The sequence below is a fragment of the Echinops telfairi genome, unplaced genomic scaffold (assembly GCF_000313985.2).
Source record: "Echinops telfairi isolate 266 unplaced genomic scaffold, ASM31398v2 ScPeMD7_30;HRSCAF=105, whole genome shotgun sequence".
In the NCBI taxonomy this organism is placed as follows: Eukaryota; Metazoa; Chordata; class Mammalia; order Afrosoricida; family Tenrecidae; genus Echinops; species Echinops telfairi.
In genome coordinates this window covers 3733621-3743986 of record NW_022103927.1, presented here as the reverse complement: position 1 = coordinate 3743986, position 10366 = coordinate 3733621, and positions in this window count along the sequence as shown.

Genomic DNA, 10366 nt, shown 5'->3' with positions numbered 1-10366 from the left:
CCCAATCCATTAATTAAGGGTTCATGAGGGAAGAGGGGTGGGGGAGGGGAAAATGAGCTGATACCAAGGGCTCAGGTACAAAGAAAATGTTTTGAGAATGATGATGGCACAAATGTGCTCGACACAATGGATGGAATTACGGATTGTGATGAGAGTTATACGAGCCCCCAATAAAATCATTTTTTTTAAAGCGGCTGGTGACCTCTGCCTGGGCATGAGGCTGAGGGGACCAGTCACACCTGGCCTCAGCCCCCTACTTCTAGACACCACCAGTACCTCAGGGCACTAGCATGGTGTCACCCAGGTCCCCAGGCTTCCAACTAAAGAGGCTGCTTCCTGCCCTCCAGCAGACACAGGGTCAGCTGGCCCGAGCTGCCCTTCTCAGCAGCAGTTTCTCACCTAGGCAAATAAACTTTGATTGTGCACCCACTCTGTGCCGACTGGCATGCCACCTGTAGCCGAGAACAGATGTTCTAGTTGAGGAAGAGTGAAACCCAGTGCCATCGGAGACTCTGACATAGCAACCCTTAGGAGCCTAGTGGCATAGTGGTTACATACTGGCCTGCAATCCACATGGACGGTGGTTCGAAACCACCAGCCACTCCACGGGAGAAAAATTAGGCTTTCTGCTCCCATAAAGAGTTCACAGTCTCAGAAGCCCACAGGGGCAGTTCTACCCTGTCCTGTAGGGTTGCCATGAATCAGTATTGACCCAATGGCACTGAGTTTATAGCAAACCTCATACAGGATTTCCAATACTAAAACATGACGGGGAGCGGACAGCCTCATCTTTCTCCCTCAGAGTGACAGGTAGGTTTGAACCAAAGACCTTTGGATTAGTAGTCCAACACCTAATGTGTGTAGGAATCCACACCGTGATGAACTGATGGAGAGAAAGGGAAGGGACTCGGGTGGCCAAGGAAGGTCTCCGGGACCAGCGGAGTCAGAAAAGGAGTTGAGCTACTGAGCAGATTCCCAGGGCAAGACCATCCTGGGCATGGGCAAAGGCCCTGAGGTCAGAACGGGGGAGTAGGATGGAAGGGAGGCTGGTGTGGCTGAAGCAGAGGGCAGTGAAAACGGGCTTTTTACTCAGACGAAAGTAAAAAGGGGTACAAGCCAGGGGGCGGAGGGGTGAACACTGAGGTTTCATCCTCACTGGTTTCTGCCAAGTCTGTACTAGTCCATCCACGTGCACACAGACTCGGTGGCTGGCACCCTGTAAGAGCAGGTGTACAATATGGCAGCCACCCACTTCCCAACTGGCTTCCTCCCTACGGCACCGCAGTAAACAGCATGGAGGTGGCCGGATCTGACCTCTGGCTTCCCTGTGAACAGGTTACCACACGTCAGGACCCCTCATCCGTAAGAATACGGTCCTTGGTCCACGACAGCTCTCCTCAGCCAGCAATCAAGTCTCCCTCTGGTCCTCAGCCTCTCAGCCCTGTGATCCTGGGCCCCTGCCTCCTTGGGCCAGAAGTGCACCTGTGGCCCTGTCTCACAGTCCCATAGCCTCAGCACTGCCCCAATCGTTTCTCTTCTGTCCCATCGTTTCCGTACCTCCATCTATGTCTCAGCCTCCACCACTTCAGACAGATCTGGCACGTGCTCTTCTGGGGGACCTGGCCTTTCTTTCTGCTCCTGCTTCAAAGACGGCTCACCCTGATACCCAGGGAGTGTACTAACGGAAAGTGACCACCCCCTGCTGTTGGTGGACACACACACCTCATTGGCACATTGCCACCCCAGCATTCCGTGGGAGTTGCAGAGACAAGGAGCATACTTATCGCACGCAGGTCTACAGGACCGGGTAGAGCTGCCCCTGTGGGTTTCTAAGACTGTAAGTCTTTACAGGATTAAAAAGCCTCATCTTTTGCCCTCAGAGCAGCTAGTGGTTTTGAACTTGGGACCTTTCCATTAGCAGCCAAAGCATAATCAAGACACCACCAGAGCTGCTTAGAGGCATAGATAAAAGAGCCTGCCTGTGGTGGAGTGAAATTTCTTATAATACATCATTTTACTGGGGGCTCTTACAGCTCTGATAACAGCCCATATATCCATTATATCAAGCACATTTGTACATATGTTGACTTCATCCTTTTCAAAACATTCTCTCTGCTTGAGCCTTTGGCATCAGCTCCTCTTCTTTTCCTTCCCTCCCCTGTGACAGTTCTTACTATGGCTCTTGTATCCAGAAACATGGGCAGAAGAACCATATTAAGAAACTATCAGATGCCCTATCCAGAGGCATGGATAGAAAAGGCACATTTAGAAATTTCCCTCCACCACAGGCAGGAAATCCAGGTGCTAGATAGGGAGGTAACAAGAGCCTAGGGTGGGAATCTGGGCCGCTCTGGTCTCCACCAGGGTAGGAGAGCGGCCTGCAGACCCTGCAGGAGCCTGCCTGAGTCCTACACAGCACCGTGAGCTCAGGCAACCTCATGACCGAAGGGTCCCAGCCACCCCAGAGGTGACCTAGCTTGGTGGACAAAGTATCACAGACAGGAAAAGCCATGCTCAGAAGGTCATAGTCCCTCCACCCAACCCCCACAAGAAGACAAAACAAAACCCTGTCACTGAATATTCTTGGCACTTTGTTGCGATCTAAGCTCTCCACCCAAATTCTGGAAGCTTCTAACACCCGGCTCCACTTACAACTGAGAAGCCTCACAACTGGGCCAATAAGCAGCATGATAAATGGGGAGGAAATTGAAGTTGTCAGCGATTTCGCTCAGCTGGGATCAGCAATCAACACCCAGGGAAGCAGCGGGCAAGGAAAATTACATCATAGATGGGACACATCGGCTGCCAAAGGGTTCTTTGCAGTGTTCCAAAAGCAAAGACGTCACTTGGATGAATAAAGTACCTCTGACCCGAGCCATGCTCTTTTGCCGTCACCTCACATGCACGTGAGAGTTCGGTATGGGAAGGACGGCAGGAGAATGGACGCATGAGAACCGGTGTGTGGGCCCAGAACGTTTGATGGATGGATGTACCTTCAACTGCCAAAAGAGCGGATAAATCCGTCTTACGAGAATTCTCCTTGGAAGCGAGGACAGTGAGACCTGCTCCCTCACTTTGGGCAGGTCTCCTGAAAGGACCAATTGTTCCAAAAGAACATCATGTGGTTCCAGGGTCCAGAAAGAACCAGAGACAGCACCAGCTAGGTGGAGGGGGCAGTAGCCACACCAATGGATTAGACTCCACACGTGATCCTGAGAGTGGTCATCCCTAATGCTGTGGGTTCATTCCATTGTGTAAGGACACCGTGAACCTGAGCCCTTGTGGCATCAGCCATCTAGGGCAATCACATTATTGTCTGCCCCACCATAGGTGGGGTTCACACCCTACTGTTATGGATAGCGATTGATTGTTTCCCTGAAGGAGAGCCCAGAGACAAAGTGAAGCCAGCTCAAGGGGGATCAAGGTTAGGCTGCTATCTTGAACTAGGATCCGCCCACCTTGTCACCTGTGCACCCCTAGTCCCTCCCCTTCCTATTATGTGTACACCCCTAGATTGTCTCCTTCCTGTTGCTTGTATCGCCTATGTTACAATGCCTTCCTGTTACTTACATATGTGGTTACCTGTAATCAGAGGGGCTGGCACGCCCCCTAAGTATATATAAGCCTCAGACATATACGTATTCTCCCCCCTCTCTTTTCTCCCACCTCCATGTGGACCATCAAGAAGGGCTGAGGTGAGCAGGCTACCATGAAATGTGTCTGACTCCTTTATTTTATCCCCGATCTTCTATGACTTTACTATGATCTTTATATATTATCGCCGTACAGTTGTGCCTACGGACCCCACAGTTGTTAGAGGCTGGTTTCCTCTGACAGGCTTCCACCCTCACTTTCCACTCAACAAGACCCCAACTCAGTGCCATCCATTCAGAGCAGACTCAGAATGACCCCCTGGGGCAATGTAGAACTGCCCTGTGAGTCTCCCAGGCAGTAACTCTGCAGCAGTAGAAAGCTGGCCCTTCTGCCCAGGAAGCACCGCGAGAGGAACCACCGGGGCCCTGCACACTGAATATAATAACCATCCTGCCCAAGGCCCGCCCCTTCTCACCCCAGCTTCCAGGGCTCCCTACCACTGGGCCTTTGCTGTGGCTTCCTCTCACCCCATCTTTTCCCCCAGTGTCCTAAGCTCCAGGGCTCCTTTCAGATGCCAGCTTTCTGTCCTTCCCGGTGCCCTCTGAAGCGCCTGTCTGACAGATCGTCTCCATTAGTGCTCACCGCCACTTGACCTGGTCTCTGCTTTGATTTGTCCTGACCCCACCTGCGGCTCCCACACCTAGAAAGAAAACTGACTTGACCAAGGTAGCCGCTCCTATTCTCCGGACCTTGGTGTGCTGAAGGGATGGAGGGTCTGCTGCTCTTCCATCCCCCACCCCACCCCGGGCCGTGCGGACACCGGTGGGGGGGCTTGTGCTGCCTCTCCCAACCGCACACCCAGCTGGGTTACCTGGGTTCTCTCAGTAAACAGTTTTTACCGCGCTCTAAATTGTAGGTGTGGCAGTTACATAACTGGTGTCAGTTGGGGACTTGGGAGGATTAAGAGTGAAGGGGTGGAGTCCAGTCTGTCAATCAGATCATAGGCAATGAGGTTCCTGTGTGCACACTCTGGGAATTCTGAGGGAGACCTCTCTCTCTCTCTCTCTTTCTCTCTCTCCTGACTCCTTGGGAGACATCGCAGCTGACAAGACACATGGAACTATGCTAGTGCCCTGAGCTGGAGAAGCCACATGGACCTACCCCGATGCCACCAGACCTCTGAAGCCAGAGAAGCCACGTAGAGACCCCTGCCAGCGCTGAGATGCTTATACCGCCAGTGGATCCAAAGAGTTTCGACCCACCGGCCTGTGACTGTCCTGCATTCAGCGTCATTGCATGTGTGTGGTGAGTCTGAAGAGGACTGTATAGATTGGTATCAGACATATGGGCTAATATCGGACTTATGGGCTTGGACTGGACTGGGTTGGGATATTTTCTTAATGTACAATTACCCCTTATATCAAACTCTCTTATACACATATGAATTTCTATGGATTTGTTTCTTTAATCTACCTGGACTAACACAGTAGGTAACTGAGGGTAATGCAAATCATTCTTATCTGCTGATCTCAAGATCTGTCCCAGAGCGCAAGGTCTATTGCCCCCACCCCCAAAAATAAATGTGTCCCCATTTGCATATGTTCTTCAGTATTCCAGCTTTTATAAAAGTATCTGCTTTTCCAATCTCTCTTGATCCGCCTGTGGGTAACATCCCCCAGAAGGTGCCCGGGTGGCGTAATGGATACGTGTTGAGCTGCTAACTGCAAGGTCGCAGTTCAAAGCCACCACCTGCAGCTCCCCGGGAGAAAGATGGGGTGTTGTACACCAGTAAAGAGGTATAGTCTCACAGGGGCAGGTCGGAAACGACTCCGTGGCAATGGGTTTGTCTTGGTGTTTTGTTTTGTAACATCCCCTCTGGGTCCCTCAGAAGTTCAATGAGATGTCCAAACGCATGTTGCCTTTGAGAAACCTCTTTGGAAAATGATCATTTCACCCGGGGAGGATTGGCTCCGAGGGTGCTGTGGTCCCTCCAGCGGCCACCGGGAGGCGCCCCAGAGCCCGGGCAATCCAAGGGGTCAGCTGTTTCCATTTGTGCTCCCTCAGCCCCTTGGAGAACCTCAAAACACAGAGAGGTCCCCTCTGACTCACAGGAAATAAGGGACAGAGCAGAACCCACGCGCTGCGAGGGCTCCCCAGCCCGTCAGTCTTCACAGAGGCAGAGGGCCCCCTCTTTCGCCCACCCAATGACTGCTGAGAATTGGGAATCTGGATTAGCGACTGGATGTGCTTAACCCACTGAGCCACGAGGGCAGGGAAAAAAAGCCAAACACTGCCATTGAGCCATTAAAGGTATTTCAGGTAGAAGTATGTTTGCACAGACAGCTCTCTCTCTGCCCTATCTCCCTCTCTACCTGGAATGCCCACTGCTGGCCAGGGGGTGGGGGTGGGGAGGCGGTGGCCCTCAGAGTGCCCAGAAACTTATGATTTGCAAGGAAGAAAGGAAGGATGCTGGTCGTGCCAGCCGAGGGGCTGGGTCAGCACCAGGAAGCGAAACTGCCCATGCTGGTTCCCCCAACCCCACCCTGCCTGAGTCAACAGGGGGGTACAGGGTGGGACCCTGGCAGGCAGGCAGGACCCTGGGAAGGGTTGGCTGAGATGGCCACACAGCCAGGCCACCAAGGACCCCCCTCACCTGAACCTTCCCCCCCTCCAGGTCACATGTGATGTGGGGTCAGGAGCTGCGGATGCTTAGACAGTGAGCTCACGGCGGGCGGGCAGCGGAATAAATGTGGCTTCCATTTCCCCGAAGCTTAAGCTCTGCCTTGTGGTGGCCGAATTCCACCCCTGCACGGGAGCAGTGCTGACAGAGCCCTTATGTGGTGGGGAGGGGGGTTGGTGGGGGGGTGTCCTGTAAGCATTAGATGGCAGTTCAAACCCACCAGCTGCTCCAAGGGAGAACCATGAGGCTGCCTCCTGTAAAGATTCTGAGCCTCATAAATCTTATGCAGGGGTCTCTATAGGTTGGAATTGACCCGACGGCAGTAGTTTTTGGTGGGTTTTTTTTTAACAGCTTACAAACACACACACACACACACACACACACACACGCAATTCATTCTCTCTCTCTCTCTTTTCCTAAAACTCTTGCTAGGAACGGGGCCAGCTTGAAAAAGGCCTACTGTCTTCCTCCTAGAACTGCCCCCAACCTCCCAGGGCCTTCCCTGACCTCCTGACCACAGGCGCCCTCAAGACTGCTGTGTGACCCTAGGTCACTCGCTGGCCCTCTCTTAGGACCTCCATTCGGGAATTGCCCCATAGCATTAGGTCCTTGAGTCAGAACTTCCTGTTTCCCAAGCGACAAGTGACCCCCGCCCACATTTGCCATTTCACGAGGCCCCAGTATTACGTGGCTGAATAGTTTTCTCTTGCTTGCTCTTTTTAAACGAAAGATTGGAAACGCCAGGTCACCCTTCAGAAACAATTGCCGGGACTGTAAACCCCGTGGCCGCAGGGCAAAGTGACTACATTTGAACTAGATACTGATGTTGCGAAAGCCCTGTGCTCCTCGGAGAAAGAACCTCCCCAGCTGTCAGAGGGAGGAGGGAGCGATGCCAGGAGGAGGCTGGGGGTCGGAGCAAGCCTCCTTGGAGCAGCTTGAGTGCTGGCCCTGCCCTGCCCTGCTCTGCCCTGTGTGGACCTGACAGTGGCACCTGGCCTTCTGTGCCTGTTTCCTCATCATGGCCGGGACAATGAAGACGACATTCATCTTGGCAGTTTGAGAAAACCCACTGCCTTTGAGTCGGTTCTGATGCTGACTCACAGAGAGCCGATGTCACAGGGATGGGAATATCCGGCCCTTGGGCCGTATAAGGCCCACAAGATCATCAATGCCCGCTAATATCTCATGCCTCACCAAAGAGAAGCATTTCTAGCCATCCCATCGGGGTGAAATGTTAATGACATGTTTCACCAGCATGACCCTCAAATGATGTTTTAAGTATCCAAATGGCCCTTGGCAGGAAAAAAGCTCCCCACCCCTGCTTGGTCTCTCGTCCTTTGGACAGGTTGTCAGCAGAGACTGGTCCCTGGAAAAGGACATTAGCCTTGGTAAAGTCTAAGGGCAGGGAGAAAGCACAAGTGCCCTCCACGAAATGGGTAGACACAGTGGCTGCATTGCGGGGCTCAGATGTACCCATCATTATGAGGATGGCGCAGGGCCGGGCCGTGTTTGGTTCTGTGGGACATCAGGTCCCTGGGAGTTGGACCTGACTTGACAGCACTTAACCCCAACAACCCCTGCTCTATAGGGTTTCTGAGGGTGTGAATCATTCTGGGAGCCGGCGAGCCTCCTCTTTCTACCACAGAGCAGCTCCTGGGCTTGAACAACGGACCTTGCAGGTAGCAGCCCAATGCTTATCCATCAGCACCGTTCATTCCCCATTCTCCAAAAACAACCAAGACAAGTCAATGCCATGGAGCCGATGCTGACTCATAGCTTTCCTATAGGACAGGGTAGAACTACCCCTGTGGCTCTTTATGGGAGTAGAAAGCCTGTCTTTCTCCCATGCGTGGAATGGCTGGTGGTTTTGAACTGCTGCCCATTTGGATCGCATCCCAATGCATAACCACTACGCCACCAGCGCTCCTTCCCCCTGATCCAGTCCTCTTAAAATCAACCCACTGGCCAGTAACTAACTCTCGAATCCAAACTCCGGCAAACCCACGGGTCGCTCCTTAAAGACAGCCACCTGGGCTTACCTGACACAGTCAGATGCCAGATGCTGAGGGGGGCTGCAGGAAAAAGTGGGGCCTGGGACCTGTCTTAGAGAGGCTCCACCTGGAAGGGGCTTTAGGTAGTCCATGCCCCTCCATTTCCTTCACCCCCAATAACTCCTTCCCGTTGTTACCCAATTCTTTGCAAGAAAAGAGCAATCCAGTAAGTCTAGGCCCCGCCCGTCTCTGACTTCAAGCAAGGAACTCGAGTTCTCCATGCCCGTTTCCTCCTCTGATACATGCAGGTAGTCACCCCACTGTGGGGACAAGCTGTTCAAAGGCTTACCCTTGAACTCGTAGCACTCCATGCAGATAGTCAGGGTGTTAGTATTATTGCTGCCTCTCTTGTTGTCTGTCTGTCACCAGGCTGTGCTTTCTACATACAGGCGAGGGCTCTCCACCCAAAATGCCACATGTATCACATACGTCCTTCTGTACATTCCAACACCTCATTGTCAGTTTGTCCTACTGGGGTGGCTTGTATGTCGCTGTGATGCTGGAAGCTATGTGTCACTGGCAATTTCAAATACCAACAGGGTGGCCCAAAGTGAGCCAGTTTCAGCGGAGCTTCCACACTAAGAACAGACAATGAAGAAGGTACTGGACTCGGCTCCCCACTTTGGAGAAAGAAGCTGTTGGAAACCTAACGCAGAGCTTCACAGCACTGTCAAAAACTGAGAGGCTAACAACGGAGGCAGAACCCTGTCGGAGATACTCCCAGTCGATGGGCTCCCAAGTGACAGAAGAGGAACTGGTTTCTTGGAGGGGAGTCAGCCAGGGTGCCCCGAGTCCGGTGAAGCCTGTGGAAGTGCAGCCTTCAGGATCTGCATGCGCTGATGGGGCAGGACTCAAGGAGAAACAGCTGCAAAAAAATCTCTGAGGGACTGGGACATGGAAAGTGTGAAGTATGAATTTAGGAAAATTGGAAGTGGTCAAAAATGGAATAGAAGACATGAAGATCAATACTCTAGGCACCGGTGAGCTGAAATGAACTGGTGCTGGCCATTTTGAATCAGAAATCATGATTTTCTATGCTGGGAGTAACACAATCAAGAGGCATGGCGTGGCATTCATTGTCAGAAAGGAGCTTGCTACATCCATCATGGAGTACAATGCTGTCTGTGATGGGATTATATCTGTCTGCCTGCAAGGAGATCCCATCAATACAACCATTATTCACATTTATGCACCAACCATGAAAGCTAGTGATGAAGACATTGACGACTTCTACCAACAACTCCAGTCGGAAATTGATCAAGCATGCAGTCAAGATGCACTGATAGTTATTGGTGACTGGAATGCAAAAGTTGGAAACAAAGTGGAAGGAACAAGAATTGGAAATGTGGATTTGGTTATAGAGCAGATGATAGAATTTTGCAAAACCAACAACTTGTTCATAACAAATACTTTTCAACCACACAAACCATATACACCTAGGCTTCCCCTGGGAATACATAGATATCAAACTGACTACATCAGTGGGAAGACATGAGGAGATGGAAAGAATACAGTTATTGTGCCAGAAACAACGAGTCCAGGATCCACCATGGCAGGAGGCAGCAGGTGAGCAAGAACCGATGGTGCTGAAGGAAGAAGTTCAAGCTGCACTGAAAGCGTTAGGCAAGAACAAGGCTCGAGGAATCGATGGAAGACCCATTGAAATGTCTCAGAAAACAGAAGTGCTCAAAACACTCACGCGTCTGTGCCAGGAAATTTGGAAGACAGCTACCTAGATCATGCCAGCGCCCTCAGAAGGCCATCACCTACTTTAGGAAATACTGATTTAGCTCAACTTTATCTCAAATATCGGCGCCCAGGTGGCATATTGGTTACACATTGGGCTACTAACTGCAAGGTCAGCAGTTTGAAACCACAAGCCAGCTCCAAGGGAGAAAGACGAGGCTTTCTACTCCTGTAAAGAGTTACAGAAACCCACAAGGGGCAGTTCTACCCTGTCCTATGGGGGTCACTATAAGCCAGAATCGACTCAGTGGCAGTGATTTTGGGGTTTTGCTTATCAAATATTAGCATCTCAACC